This window comes from Entelurus aequoreus, linkage group LG05 (assembly GCF_033978785.1).
Source record: "Entelurus aequoreus isolate RoL-2023_Sb linkage group LG05, RoL_Eaeq_v1.1, whole genome shotgun sequence".
Taxonomy (NCBI): domain Eukaryota; kingdom Metazoa; phylum Chordata; class Actinopteri; order Syngnathiformes; family Syngnathidae; genus Entelurus; species Entelurus aequoreus.
Genome location: NC_084735.1, coordinates 33,590,327 through 33,605,709, shown reverse-complemented (window position 1 = coordinate 33,605,709; position 15,383 = coordinate 33,590,327). Strand labels below are relative to the sequence as shown.

The window sequence follows — 15,383 nt, the reverse complement described above, 5'->3', positions numbered from 1 at the left end:
CACGTCTTGTTTGTCTCTGAGCACTGCAGAAACATGAGGAAGTAATATTCCTCATGCTTGCCCGAGGGTGAACTAACATCAGTCAAATGGATCATTTCCTGTAAGACTTTCAAAATACAAGCCCTATACAAAATAATTCAATGACATGCACTTATTGTTAGTGTAAACACATTCTGGGAAAAATATGTGACTGTCATGAGGTCCTGTATTTGCATAAATAAACGGAACGGAATATTGTAAAATAATCCGTCTGTAGAATGTGTGACCCCGATTTCAGCACCAGGGACAGCTCTTTGCACCCTAAACATGCACACTCCTCGGAACACAGCAGTTTCTCCAATGCATCAACCAAAGAATTGAGACACACTGATTACTGTAGTTGTTGACCCTTTACATTATAAGTACTTCTTTTATGTGGATTTTTTTCCCCACCACTTTAAATAAGTTAATGTGCTAAAACTACAGTCGTCCCTTGCCATATCGCGTTTCAAATATTGCGGCTTTACCGCTTTGTGTATTTTTTAAACATACTCTACACTATTTTCGCCCGATAAATTGCGCATGTTCAAGCATAAAAAATGGCCAAATTAACCAAAAATATCAATACTGCAGTAGTATTGGCCCCCAGATGAGAGACCAAACCAATCAGAGCAGGCTTTTCATTGTTGTGGCAACTGACTGGCGAAGCCTCACACAGCTACTGAAATTGGATTAACAAAGTGTAAATGTGACTTAACAATGTTATTTCATGTCTAGAGGGCTCTCATAATGTTTAAACAATTATTTAGAAGCTATACATCTGCTTATTTATTATTGTAAGAACAACAATAATATCAATAACAACAATAATGATAATAATAATAATGAGGCCCAATTATTGGCAGCAGTATTGATTTTCATGCATTGTGAATGTTGTCTATCTGACTTGTCCAGGGTGTACCCGGCCTTCCGCCAGAATACAGCTGAGATAAGCTCCAGCACCCCCCACGACCCTGAAAGGGACAAGCGTTAGAAAATGGATGGATGGATGGATGGATGTATTTTACCCCTACAGTGTCAGTTTTAAAACAAACACATGCACTCCAAATAAATGAACACTGTACAATATATTACTATAATTTCCATTTAACTAAGTTTTATAACTACTCCAATCTAAAATATACATGTAAAATATTGATTATATTTCGGCCATTTTAAACCTTTAAAAGCCAATATGTTCACATACAGTAAGTAACAACATAAGTATTTTTGTTTTGTTTTATAATCAACCCCCCCCCCCCCAAACACTATTAACTATTTATCCAACATGAAAAACTGAAAAAAATATGTTTGATATTTTACTGCATGCGCTGAATGGGAAAATGTAATGCCATCTGGTGGATAAAACAAAAAACAAGAAAACAATAGAGACAGTATTGGCAGCTAGTAGTCCAAATTGTTAGTTCATATAAAGCAGGGGTCACTAACGCGGTGCCCGCGGGCACCAGGTCGCCCGTAAGGACCAGATGAGTCGCCCGCGGGCCTGTTCTTAAAAAAAAAAAAAAAAAAAAAATAATTATTTTTTATTTTTTTTAAATTAAATCTACATAGAAAAAACACAAGATACACTTTCAATCAGTGCATCAACCCAAACAACCTCCTCCATGCACACTCATCCGCACCCACTCACACAAAAGGGGTTATTTCTTTCTGCTACCAATATTCTGGTTCCCACAACATAGACAACACATCTGCAAGGGACACAGTCCCTGAAGCACACATGATTGTATAGGCTGCTGGTCCACTAACATTTTCATTAATTACTATTTTTTATGTAATTATTTTTATATTGTTTTACTTTCTTTTTTATCCAAGAAAATGTTTTTTATTTATTTATCTTATTTTATTTTATTTTTAAAAAAAGGGCCTTATCTTCAACAGACCAGGTTGTCAATGAAATTAGATTTGTTTAAAGGGTTTTTTAAACCAGGCCCAGTCCAGATAATTTCCAAGTCGGACTCAGCAACACACACCTTCATGCATATACACAGAAAAAAATTAGGGAACACAACAGATTGCATATAATTTATAAACAAAATTACATTTTCAAAGTAAGCATTTATGTACAGTCCAGATTATGTCCAGGTCACTCAAATTAGGGAACACAACAACAGATATCATATAATCTATAAACATAATTATACTTTCAAAATAAGCCTTTGAGGACTTCTCATCTTTTTTTTAATGTTTTTTGGCATCATTGTCGTTTTCAACCATGTAACTTTCTAAAGTTAGAAAATACTGAATACATGTTTTAAAGAAAGTAATACTAAGTGAATATCTGTTTTTGGCCTTAAAAATAAACATTTTACAGAGTACTATAATTAAAATGACTAAATCATGATTGTCAATGAACTCTCCTAAAATAACAGAAACCACATTAAGCTTCATAAACAAACCAATCCTTAAACACATTTTTTCAACTTCCACCCAAAACAAAGACACAATATGACAATACCAAAACAAATGTAGGGTGGATTCAGGCTCCTACCAACAAAATCGGCAATCATCTGACTCTGTCATATTCCATAATTTTAACATTTTCCCTGTGGGTAAGAAGTTATAAATAATTTTAATTTGAAAATAACGATTTTGCACATCGATAGTGGTTTTATAGATTAGTTTGAATATGGCATCCCATGGCAACGGGCAGTCAAAAAAGTCCTCCCATTTTCCATTTGTGTTGTATGAGGCAGCCTTCAAAGATTTCTTTATTAAATAGAAATTATATATTTTTCTATTTATTTTAGTTCCTTTTTGCCAACTAGAATTTCTTATTAGAGGTTTACAAACTAATAATTTAGTAGTTCCATAATTAATTATTTGTTTCCATCTTTTCCCAATTACTCCAGTTAGTTGATAAAATGAAAAGCTTGAGCAAGCATCACCATACATAGCTCTAAATTCATCATACTTCATAATTTTACCATTCTCATTGATAATATCATTGACAAAAATGATTTCTCTTTCAAACATATTTTTCCAAAAGAAAGGCTTTCCATCTATTACAATATTAGAGTTCATCCATATTAACTGCTGCAAAATATCGTCTCTTTTTTCTGGTACATAAAATTGAAAACACCACTATGAGTGGATTGTTTCCTTTATGAACCCCGCCATGTTTCCCAGCAGACTCTCTGGGAGGGGATCACTTGTAAAAAAGGATACAATTTCTTTTGATACAGTACATGTTTTTTGTCCAACAGGACATTTGTGTACCACTCAATGTTTAAATACATCTTTGGAACAATTGATGCTTTTAAAGACAGACACATAGCTTCAAGGTTGAGAAGTTTCAGGCCCCCATATTCATACTCTTTGTACAAAACCTTTCTTTTAATCTTTTCTGGTTTGCCGTTCCAGACAAAATTGAAGACCCTCCGCTCATAAATCTTAAAAAAGTTTTGTGATGGAGCTGGTAATGACAAAAACAAATAAATAAATTGAGGAATAATTAACGAGTTGGCAAAAGACATTTTACCATACAAGGTTAGGGATTTCCCTTTCCAAAATTGCATAATTTTGTCCAGCTTTCTTAGTCGATTATCATAATTTACTGAGCCTAGATCTTCCAGATTTTCTGGGACAACAACACCAAGTATGTTAACTGGTCCATCTGTCCACAAAACAGGCACTTTGCATTCCATTCGAAAGGACGTTCCCTTTAGATTTCCGATCCTTAACATTTTACATTTATCATAATTAAGCTTAAGGCCAGATTGCTGTGAAAATATGTCCAAAAGATTAAGAAGGTTCCGCAAACAATGAGGAAAAATCTTATCTTTGTGAATCAGCCTTTTCTGACATGAACTTCATCAAGAACAAACACAGAACACGCCTCACTGATGCACATCTGCAAGACTCACTCAGAGTTGCAGTGTAAAGTTACACACCAGAGTAAAACACACTAGTTAACAGCATGCAATGCCAGGCTTCCCACTAACTGACAAAGAAACAGATAACAGATTTGGTGTCCAGTTCAAAGTGTGACATAATTTTAAAAATTTGAGAGTTTACTTTTGTATTTTACATGAGTTATTATTTGTACAAACATGGTGCAAAGTAATTCATGATTTGTTAAAAAATGCTAGTGGCTAGCTAGTTAAAATGGGATATTGTGATTTCACAAGACTGTCTTAGAAGTGATCATTTGAAAATGTTCAATTTGAAAAATGTGCACTTAGAGAAAATATAAAAATAAAGTGTTGCATATTGATATTGATCTGTTTCTATATATATTTATTGTGAGAAATCATTAAGATGATCAGTGTTTCCACAAAGATAAATATCATTAATTATTAATAATAACAGAGTTAAAGGTAAATTGAGCAAATTGGCTACTTCTGGCAATTTATTTAAGTGTGTATCTAACTGGTAGCCCTTCGCATTAATCAGTACCCAAGAAGTAGCCCTTGGTTTCAAAAAGGTTGGTGACCCCTGATATAAAGGATTGCATTAGTTTATGTTAAGATACATCAAATTAATAGATAAGAAATTGCATTTTTATTGATTTTAATAGGATTTTTGTTTTGCTGTTGTATTGGTGTCGCTTTAGCCTAAATTGAGGACAATTCAAAATATCCAATTTGACTTACATAGTATATTCATTCAATACAGCCAACATTGCTGTAAACCTGAATGGCACAAAATGTCCTCAATGGTTTTAATAACTAAACAAGGGGATTCACTTGGCCTTTTTGGGACAAATATATGCTCCTAATTTCAATAGATATTAACACCTCTGACCTCACAAAGGTTCTTTTGGATGAATGGACGAATACAACACCATAATTGTAGAATATCGTCATGTTGCATGTGTAATAACAAGGTTGTCCAATACTTTCCCGTCATATAACGTTGTTTATTTCTATGCGGCCACTTTAGCTGGGATGTTAGTGTACTTTGTCAACACAAACAACTAGTAAATGACCATTCCTCTATAGTACCATATTATATGGCAGCATGCCTCACCTCATTAATATGCAGTCATCATCCACTAATTAATCCTGTTGATGCTTTTGTTGCCGTGAAAACACCTGTGCGGGCGGACGGTGGGCGTGTAGCAGCTTTTAAAATCCCATCTCACAGGAGCCTTTGGGGCGGATTTGCCATCTGCCAACTAAGTAACGGACGTTTTATTCTTCTCATTTCAGCGCAGTATTTATATTTTGGTCTATGGCCTGCAGCTAAAATGCTAAATATCGACCAAGCATGATAAATATGTGTTAAGTGCTTGTAGGAAGTAAATGTTATCTTTAAGATTTAAGCTTCAGGTATTGATTTAACTGTAGTTGTAGGTTGCATTGGTCTATCCTCGGAGCAAAAGAGGTGTAAAATATAAGCAGCGTGATTTCCAATGTGTGCCTAATAATGTGTTGTGTAGGGGTCAGTTCCATGTTTTTATGGACTTTCATCTTTGTTGCAGTCAAGTCCAAAGATCGCAAAGAAAATAGGCGCTGTAGTCTTTTCCTTTTAGCTTGGTTGGGCTGCAGTACTCCCCCGGCCACAACATTAGGCACAGCTAATATACGACTTCCAATCAAAACTGCAAAGATAATATCGCTCACTTTTGATTGTTTTTTTATTGCCATGAGGAAGTTCAAATATTATAACCAACTCTCAGTGTGACGCACACAACCACAAAAATATTGGGACCTCTTTGGTTGGCAGTGCCAGTCAAAACAGTTCTCAAGAGATTGCGCAGTTGTACCTAATGTTGTGTACTATTAGTGTGTCTTCTAGAGGTGGGTATCTTTAGGCACCTCGTGATTCCATTTGATTTTGATTCTCGGGGTGATGATTCGATTCAGAATAGATCCTCAATTCAACACGATTCTTCTAATATACTGTATATTTTGGTATGATAAAATCCTTTCAAAACAGGTTACAGGTTAGCCTAAAAATTTTTTGTTTTGTTTTTGGTCTCCAGTGGAACCTCAGTTTACAAACCCCTCTTTTTACAAACTTTTCAATTTATTAACTGCAAGCCGAATAAAAATATGCTTTGTTGTACGAACCTTGTCCCAGTCTATGAATGTTTCATCCACCCACTGATTGCCAGCAGTGCAGCCTTATTTATTCATAGTGGGCGGACTAATTGATCTCTGTGCTCATTCAGTTAGCTACTGTGCTAATCAATATTTTGTGTATTTTCGTGTGTTTTTAGCTTCATTACAACATTTTTCCAAGTTTGCTAGCTCAATATGAGTAAAAAAAAAAAAGCAGTGGAAAAGCAATGTTTGGTTCGAGACATTCAGGAAGTATCCACAGTGTTGTCAACACTGCCCTCCCCTTCCAAGCAGATAACGTAGATTTTCTTTTTTCTATCATTGTAGCGACCTGGCTGGTAAAGTTAAGGAGTTTGTAAATTTGAGCTGAATGCTCCCCAGAGCTCGTGACAGAGGGAGTGTTGTATATTGTCTATATTGTGTTCAAAGTGTACAAACTTCTACTAAAATATGGACTTTCGTAAAGCCTGGAAGCCATTATTCATATTTACATTGTTTCTCGTGGAGAAATTTGCCTTAATATACAAACTTTTCTATCTACAAACCCTAATCAAAAACCACTTAAGTTCGTAATGCCACTCTAATTTATCAGTTACAAATTCCTTAAGAAAATAGCCCTGTTATGCAAAATATAAATGGATGCTGGCCAATGGGAGGTTAAGATTTAACTGCAACCTTCCACTGGTGCAGTATCATCTTTACAACACTCGTGTTTTAGGAATTTGCTGCAAAAATTTGTGTTTCAGTATTGAACTCAACTCGGTATGTTGTCATCCCCGGGCTGCCAGTTGAAGTAGCCCTGAAATAGGGAATTGAGATTAGGAGTTGTATTTTTTTTTTTTTTAAAGGGCTCATTTGTGAGCTTCATGGACACATAACCTGTGGGGGTCAGAGTGGTTGCTGATTGCCTAATCTTATTTTTTTCTGTTATTTTACATTCTGTCTTTGACTATCACAGTTAACTGTTTATAGTTTTATAAGTGGGTAGACTTACAAAATCAGCAGGGGATCAACTACTTAGCCTTACCTCATCTTTTTAGCTTACCTTTTCTTTCACAAAGCTCTTAACTCAAAACACTTGTAACTGAAATCAACGCCTCCCATTGAAATGAATTGAAATACATTTAACTGGTGCTTGGCTCTGCAAAACCATAATTTTAAAATGTCGCATGCCTTTTAAAGAAAAACAAACTTGAATGACACATTTTGTATACAACATTACAGTAGAATGTACTTCAAACAGCTGCAGTAGTTGTATGAAGTAATGCAATAATAATGTACAGCAGTTAGCTTGGAGAGTGGACTTCTACGGTATCTCCTTCCAGCAGCTTCTCCATCAAACACACCATCAGCGGCTTTTCCATTTTATTATGGAGAAGTATCCACTGTTTAGACATTATTTTAACATTCTTGGCGATATACTTATTCTCCTTCAGTATGGTGCTGACTAGCAGTGATAGCCTCAAATTGGCGACACGCTCAGGTCATGTTTTTGATGTCTTTCTTTAATTCATCCAATATCATCCACTTATTCTTCTCAGCACTGTCCTTCACACTCACTTTCTTCCTTGGTTGTAAAAATGAAACAATGTACATCTCCATCTCCAGCTATAAGATGATGCGAGTAAAACCGGATGTTTTGGGCGGCTCTTATGGGATTCACTGTGACATTTGCTACACCAACTAATGGCAGGGATGCTTGTAACTTAAAGCAGGGGTCCCCAAACTTTTTTGCACCACAGACCGGTTTAATGTAGGCATTATTTTCAGGGACCGGCTTTCCACTTGTGCCAGATAGATACAGCAAAAATAAATGCATGAAAAATACAACTCACTATAACGCGGAATTAGTGGGAGCCCTGGGCTTGTTTCTTTGCAAAGAGATCCAGCAGGTTGATGGTAACCTGCTGGGGACTGCAGATGAAAATCAGCCTTTGGCTACAATCTGTTACATTTATATTTTATGTTCATTAATGTGCGTTGTATTATGTCATAAAGTTATAACAAATATAACAAATGTCAACTTCCTATGAGTAGTTTTATTGTACATCTATAAACAAGCTTATTGGTGTGTCTAGCGCAGGGGTCCCCAAACTTTTTGACTCGGGGGCCGCATTGGGTTAAAACAATTTGGCCGGGGGCCGGGCTGTATATATACATATATATATATATATATATATATATATATATATATATATATATATATATATATATATATATATATATATATATATAGCACTGTACTGTACTTTTCAATGAAGATAACTTTAAACTAGTCTTAACTTTAAAGAAATACATTCTATACATTGCTAATGTGGTAAATGACTATTCTAGCTGCAAATGTCTGGTTGTTGGTGCAATATCTACATAGGTGTATAGAGGCCCATTTCCAGCAACTACCACTCCAGTGTTCTAATGGTACAATGTGTTTGCTCATTGGCTCAGAAGGCTAATTGACGATTAGAAAACCCTTGTGCAATCATGTTCACACATCTGAAAACAGTTTAGCTCGTTACAGAAGCTACAAAACTGACCTTCTTTGAGCAGATTGAGTTTCTGGAGCATCACATTTGTGGGGTCAATTAAACGCTTAAAATGGCCAGAAAAAGAGAACTTTCATCTGAAACTCGACAGTCTATTCTTGTTCTTAGAAATGAAGGCTATTCCACAAAATTGTTTGGGTGACCCCAAACTTTTGAACGGTAGTATATATATATATATATATACATAGCGCACCTTCCGCATGTGCAATGATGTCACGTTATCGATGATAAAATGCATTTTTAGACAATATGATTTGCCTGAGCGGCTAGGAGACACCGTGAGTAGCAAGCGGTACAAAGTGGATAAGAAAAGACAGGAAAAAATAATATATATACATTTTTATTTTTTATTTTTATTGTTTTTTATACTTGGGACTTCCCGCGGGCCTGATTTTGGACGCTGGCGGGCCGGATCCGGTCCGCCAGCGTCCAAAATCAGGCCCGCGGGCCGCAGTTTGGGGACCCCTGGTCTAGCGGGATAGATGAAAGTTAACTTGGAAAAAATGCAGTCATTTATAAATATTTTAATTTTTCTCCGCGGCCCGGTAGCAAATGCGTCACGGACGGGTACCGGTCCTTAGACCGGTGGTTGGGCACCACTCACTTAAAGCATTCAGACAGCTCTTATCTCAAAACACTCTTTAAGTTGAGCTACCACTGTACTATACAATTAATTATATATCATTACACATTGTTTCCTTACATAAAAATATATAGGTGGTTGCCCACATCACTTTGGATTCATCAGTATGTGGCTCAGGTTGAAAAAGTTTGCACACCAAGCATGTTTGCATATTGCACTGGTGCTCCCATCCAATATGATCCTTCTGTTTGGTGTTTTTAGGTTTAGGCGAGTCCATACATCATCCAGTGTGGGAATGTTTTCTCCAGTAACAGTGGATGGATGGATGCTAGCTGGTGAGTGAGCTCCCAGGAAGCACGCTGATGATGATGTTGATGTGAATATGGAGTATATAGTGACGATGCCATGCAGCTCTAAAACCATCACTTACATCTGAACATTTGTTGCTGTTTTGACGTCATCGTCTTTCTTCTTAATTGCCTGCAAAGCACGTTAAAAAAAAACATGCATACTGTATATACACTGAGTGTTTTGCACATTTTCCCTCTCCCGCCAACGTCGCGTCGACTTCCACGATGCTCCTCAATCCGGAGGCTGCGCGGTTTATCCTCACAAAAATGGAAGGGAAAGGTGTCAATGGCAGGAAAGACGTCCGAATCGCTGATTTTTCAACCTAGTGTACGTTGACACATCTGGGGAGGGATTTCCCCCCCTCCTCTCTCCTCTCACGCCCTCTCTCTCTCTCTCTCTCCCTCCCTCCCTCTGTGTGTGTGCGTGGTGCTTTAACAGGACAGCTGTGTCATCAACAACCGGCGTGGTTTTGTTGTTGTCTCATCCGGGAGGCTGCAGCCCGCCTCGGCGTATAAACACCACCAAGGTAGGTCTCACCTTCGATTGTCACGTCCTTTTTTCCTTTTCTTTTTTTTTTGTGGTACTGTTGGCACCACAAATGACATCGCGTGTGTGCATGTCGTCGCCGTAAATGCGGCTGATTAAGAGGGTTATGGTGCACACATGCACCGCCTCGCTCGCATGGCTGCTGCGGAGTGAAGCGTCGCAGCAGGGGCCCTATTTTTTTAATATTTTTCTTGTTTTGTATTTTTTCCATTTAAAGTGTTTTTGCCACACTCATCAGCGTGACAGCGGGGTGTTTTTCCGCGCGTAACACGCAGCGTTCAACCTTGGAGCACCTGCAGTGCATCCTTTATTGTTTTTGTAACGTAGCAAAATCGCACCCAAGTCGTGACGAAGGCCCCACTTATGAATATTTCACCCCAAAACAAGCTCCTCCGTCAGCTGAGCGCTGATGCCCGAATATGCGCGCCGCCACGCATCAAACAGCAGGCGGACATTGCGCGTGCGTGCGTGCGTGCGTGCGTGCGTGTGTGCGCGTTTCGAGCATTCTGCAAAGCCCCCCTGATGGAGAACATCTGCATGTTTACGCATGATAAAAAGCGTGGCAGGATCACATCGTGGAGAGTGCGTGTGTGTGTGCAAAAAAAACAAAACACACACAGGATGATTGATAAGCATTTACTGCGGCAGGATACTTATTTTGCTTGTGGATTTAATGTGTAATTAATGTTTTTTTCCTCGGGCGTGACAGTTCAGAGAAGTCCCCACCCCGGGGATATGTTGATTGCACATTCACATGACACACAGAATATATATGTGCATCAGAATGTGATGTTGGATTGTTCACTCTCACTCTGACCTTGAAGGCTGGATTGAGGAATAAGAATATAAATAGGCTGAGATAAGCAGGAGAAATGTTTGCGGCTGCTTGCAGGAAGAGAGGACGGGCTTTGCAAAGGGGGGGTCAATGAGTGCAGGTTGGTTTTAGGGACCCCAATGCGGACGGACGTCTGCCTGCTGAACCCACTTATGGATGTGTGTGGACGAGTCAATGAAGACTGAGGTGTAGTAAACCTCCGCTCCTTTGAGGATTCACCCTGTTAAATTCACATTTCAAAAGACAAACTATAAGAAAGCTTTAAGGTCGAACACAAACCTCTAGTTTGCCCCCCCACATAGGGGATATAAAAAAGGGAACATCTTCCATTTACCACACAACCAATGTTTTAAGTCAGTGTTTTTCAACCTTTTTTGAGCCAAAGCACATTTTTTTGTGTTGGAAAAAATCCACAGGCACACCACCAGCAGAAGTCATTAAAAAACGAAACACAGTTGACGGTAAAAAAAATAGTTGTCGCAATTGTTGGATATGACTTTAAACCATAACCAACCATGCATCACTATAACTCTTGTCTCAAAGTAGGTGTACTGTCACAACCTGTCACATAACGCCCGACTTATTTTGAGTTTTTTGCTGTTTTCCTGTGTGTAGTGTTTTAGTTCTTGTCTTGTACTCCTATTTTGGTGGCTTTTTCTCTTTTTTTGGTATTTTCCTGTAGCAGTTTCATGTCGTACTTTGAGCGATATTTCACACATCTACTTTGTTTTAGCAATCAAGAACATGTCAGTTGTTTTTATCCTTCTATGTGGGGACATTGTTGATTGTCATGTCATGTCATGTTCGGATGTACATTGTGGACGCTGCACAGTAAGTCTTTGCTGTCGTCCAGCATTCTGTTTTTGTTAACTTTGTAGCCAGTTCAGTTTTATTTTCGTTCTGCATAGCCATTCCTAAGCTTCAATGCCTTTTCTTAGGGGCACTCGCCTTTTGTTTATTTTTGGTTTAAGCATTAGACACCTTTTTACCTGCGCACTGCCTCCCGCTGTTTCCGACATCTACAAAGCAATTAGCTACCGGCTGCCACCTACTGATATGGAAGAGTATTACACGGTTACTCTGCCGAGCTCTAGACAGCACCGACACTCAACAACAACACATAAGTTGCAGACTATATTTACTGGTTTGCAAAAATATTTTTAACCCAAATAGGTGAAATTAGATAATCTCCCACGGCACAACAGACTGTATCTCACGGCACACTACTGTGCCGCGGCACAGTGGTTGAAAAACACTGTTTTAAGTAACGGTTTAACATCATTCGTAGTACAAGTGTAAAAAGAAGTTAACCAGTAAACAGTGCTCAGTCTTATATTTATGAACAAAAAACATATATCAATGAATGACTCATATGCTCACATAAGTGTAAAAAGGAGCTAACCACTTTAAAAAAGGTTATCTGGTAATAAAATAGTAGTATTGACCACATACATACTGATTGTAGCTCCTTTCAATACACGGCAACACAGGAAAGTTATTTTTTGTAAAACGGGCGTTTATTGACGACTCCTTCTTGCTGTACACACCATCCACGCCTCCACACCGTGAGAACTTAGAACATACAGTACAATACAGTACATCAGACTTCGATTTTGCATCAATAAACACTCGGAAATAAATTAAATGACAAAAATACAATACCTCGTTGGTTGCTTGTAGCGAGCGAAAAGAGGTTCTGATAAAGACTTGCTTGAAGTTTTGCACAAATCAAAGAATACACTTAAATCTTTCGAGGAGCTGAAGATAACGTGTTCAAGCCCTCTCCCCTCTTGCATGTTCTTCCTTGTTTACGGTCCGTGGGGTCGCGACATCACAACACTCCTTCTGCTTTGCAACACAATTAACACAATACGTATACATTTTCCTCAGGAGATTTTACAATCCCACATTTTGTAATAAGATTTTAACTCTGCATCATGAACTTATTTATTAATATCTGACACATATTTAAAGCATGCAAACTCTCTCTGCAACAGCTACACTGATATTCAGGCATGTGACATGTCTGCAAAAACAACAAAAATTAAATATCACTAAAAATACGGTGTAAACTAAATTTGTTAAAGTTAAAGTACCCATGATTGTCACACGCACACACTAGGTGTGGCAAAATTATTCTCTGCATTTGACCCATCACCCTTGATCACCCCCTGGGAGGCGAGGGGAGCAGTGAGCAGCAGCGGTGGTCGCGCCCGGGAATAATTTTTGGTGATTTAACCCCCAATTCCAACCCTTCATGATGAGTGCCAAACAGGGAGGTAATGGGTCCCATTTTTATAGTCTTTGGTATGACTCGGCCGGGGTTTGAACTCACGACCTACCGATATCAGGGCGGACACTCTAACCACTAGGCCACTGAGTAGGTTGAACGCTCGACTCAGCCGCAGGTGCACTCGTTGTTCCTCTCGCCTAAACGCTGCACTGAGTTGCAGGGCGGTAAGACGACCAGAAGCACCGAAACAAGCTCGCAAATTAGCTAACCATCTAGCTAGCTTAATTGTTGTCGCTTACTGACGGCTGTCCACTTTGCTGCTGATCATATTTGGATGAGTACAATCTGTTAGTTCCATACCAGTTGCAGTTCTGGAGCACTGGTTCGCAAACTTTTTTCCACCATGTACCACCTCAAAAAACATTAAAATACAGTAGCATAGTAGGCCTAAGTAGTCATTAAAAACATGGCAGAGGTTTTATTTAATATTTTTGGCCACTAACATTACACACAGTTTGAACAATAACACTATGTTTCAATATAGGGGGAAATAAAACACTGTACTTTAATCAAGTGATTCATTGGCGTACCACTTATCACTAGTGGTACACGTGCCACAGTTTTATAATCACTGTTTTAGAGTATATATTAGTAGCCAGTGAGAAGGTGTATTTTTGACGTGACAGATTGTAAACAGAGGTCACAACACCGGAAGTATATTTGTAATGTATTACATCATTACTGTCAATAATTTCAATAGTTTCCATTCAAGAGCTTCAGCTGAGAGGTTAGCATATCCTCCTACAGTGTGTGGTGTAGCATGTTTAGCTATTCCTCGTCCTCCAGTGATATTGATACGTGTAAGGAAGAGTTTATTTTCTGCCATGAAGGCGAGGATTGCTTACGTAAAAGGGGCTTTTGCACCGTGGAGGGACGTTAGCCGCTAGCGAGAAAACTATATGGCATTAAGGACGCGTTCGTCTGCTTGTCGCTGTCAAATTTGCGGTACACTGCTAGGATGTGTCATCAACAGGGGTGTACGGATTCGTTTTTAACAACGATTCGATTTGAATTTGAAGTTGCCGATACGATTCAGGGACGATATCAGTTCCCTCAGGGAGTTGAAATCGATTCAGTAACTTTTTAGCAAAAAAAATCAACCAGGGCGACTATGAAGTAAATACTGGATACTGGACACTGCAGGGGAAGTTTCCTATATTCATGTTATTTCTTGTGAGGGAATGATGTATAAATTAATTATGATACAAACAAGCAAGTAAACAACATTTAATGGCCAATGCATTCACATCTTATTTGAATAAAGTGCAATACTTTAGGTTGAATTAACAAGAGGAAACCTTTTTCTGCTCTCATTTTCCACACCGTAAGAATACAAGTATGTTACCTGACATTTTAACAGTAGATTTACCTGCTACTTCTGCTGTTATTTTTCAACATAGAAATAATACAGTATTAATGCTAAAGATAAAGTACAACCAACTTTTGGGTTGAATTAACTGTAAATTTACCTGCTACTTTTTCTGTTGTTTTTCATCATAGAAATAATACAAATACAACATCAATGTAAAAAATTAAGTGCCACCAAATCTCTTCTGTTTAAATGAGCGGTGGTTTGACCTGCTCCAACTAGCACTGGAGGTGCAGGACGTTTAAAGCACTTGTATGAGAGACAAAAACCAAGGATCGTGTAGTCTTCTGAGGAGAGTGCGCTGAATTAGTGTATTCAAACACATTCGACCTCCTGTGACGTCATCTTGCATCAACACTCTGAGACATGTCAAGTCAGCAAAAATTCAAACTATTACACTACTTTCATTTTAATAGACAGCAATGCAGTAAACATTTGACAATAGTCAGAGCAAGTGTACCCAACTCCTACTTTGTGCTGCTGTTCCATCAACGCTGCTTTGCCTGGGCGTGTGTCCAATGGCGCCATGGGTGGTTCGAGAGATTTGTGGTGCTGCCATCGTATTTTACAAATACAGTGAGCGACGTTTTTTTGGGGGTTTTTGCAAAAGCCCAAGTGTTTTCACACTCTGACCGCAATGGCAGCTTGTTCATTTCTCGTTTGCCTGCTTCTCTTCCGGTACCCGCCAAAGTGTTTTGATGACTCTACGGTTATGATGTTACAGATGGGGGAAAGACTTGGGTAACGTTTAATGTCTTTATTTACTTAAAAGTGATAAAAACAACTTTATATATAGAATCGATAAAATGTATTAAT

General features: G+C 38.3%; 1 protein-coding gene across 2 annotated transcripts in view; it reads left to right on the top strand.

Annotated features, from left to right (window-relative positions):
* Nucleotides 1-9,755: 9,755 nt before the first annotated feature.
* LOC133650528 (neuronal tyrosine-phosphorylated phosphoinositide-3-kinase adapter 1) overlaps nt 9,756-15,383 on the top strand; it is a 120,013-nt gene continuing 114,385 nt past the window's right edge. Inside the window, exons 1-2 of one of the 2 annotated variants that reach the window (XM_062047869.1) lie at nt 9,756-9,851; nt 9,963-10,050. The gene's annotated coding sequence lies outside the window, so the exon portion shown is untranslated. The remainder of the gene's footprint in view (nt 9,852-9,962; nt 10,051-15,383) is intronic. The other variant, XM_062047868.1, reaches the window with a different exon arrangement.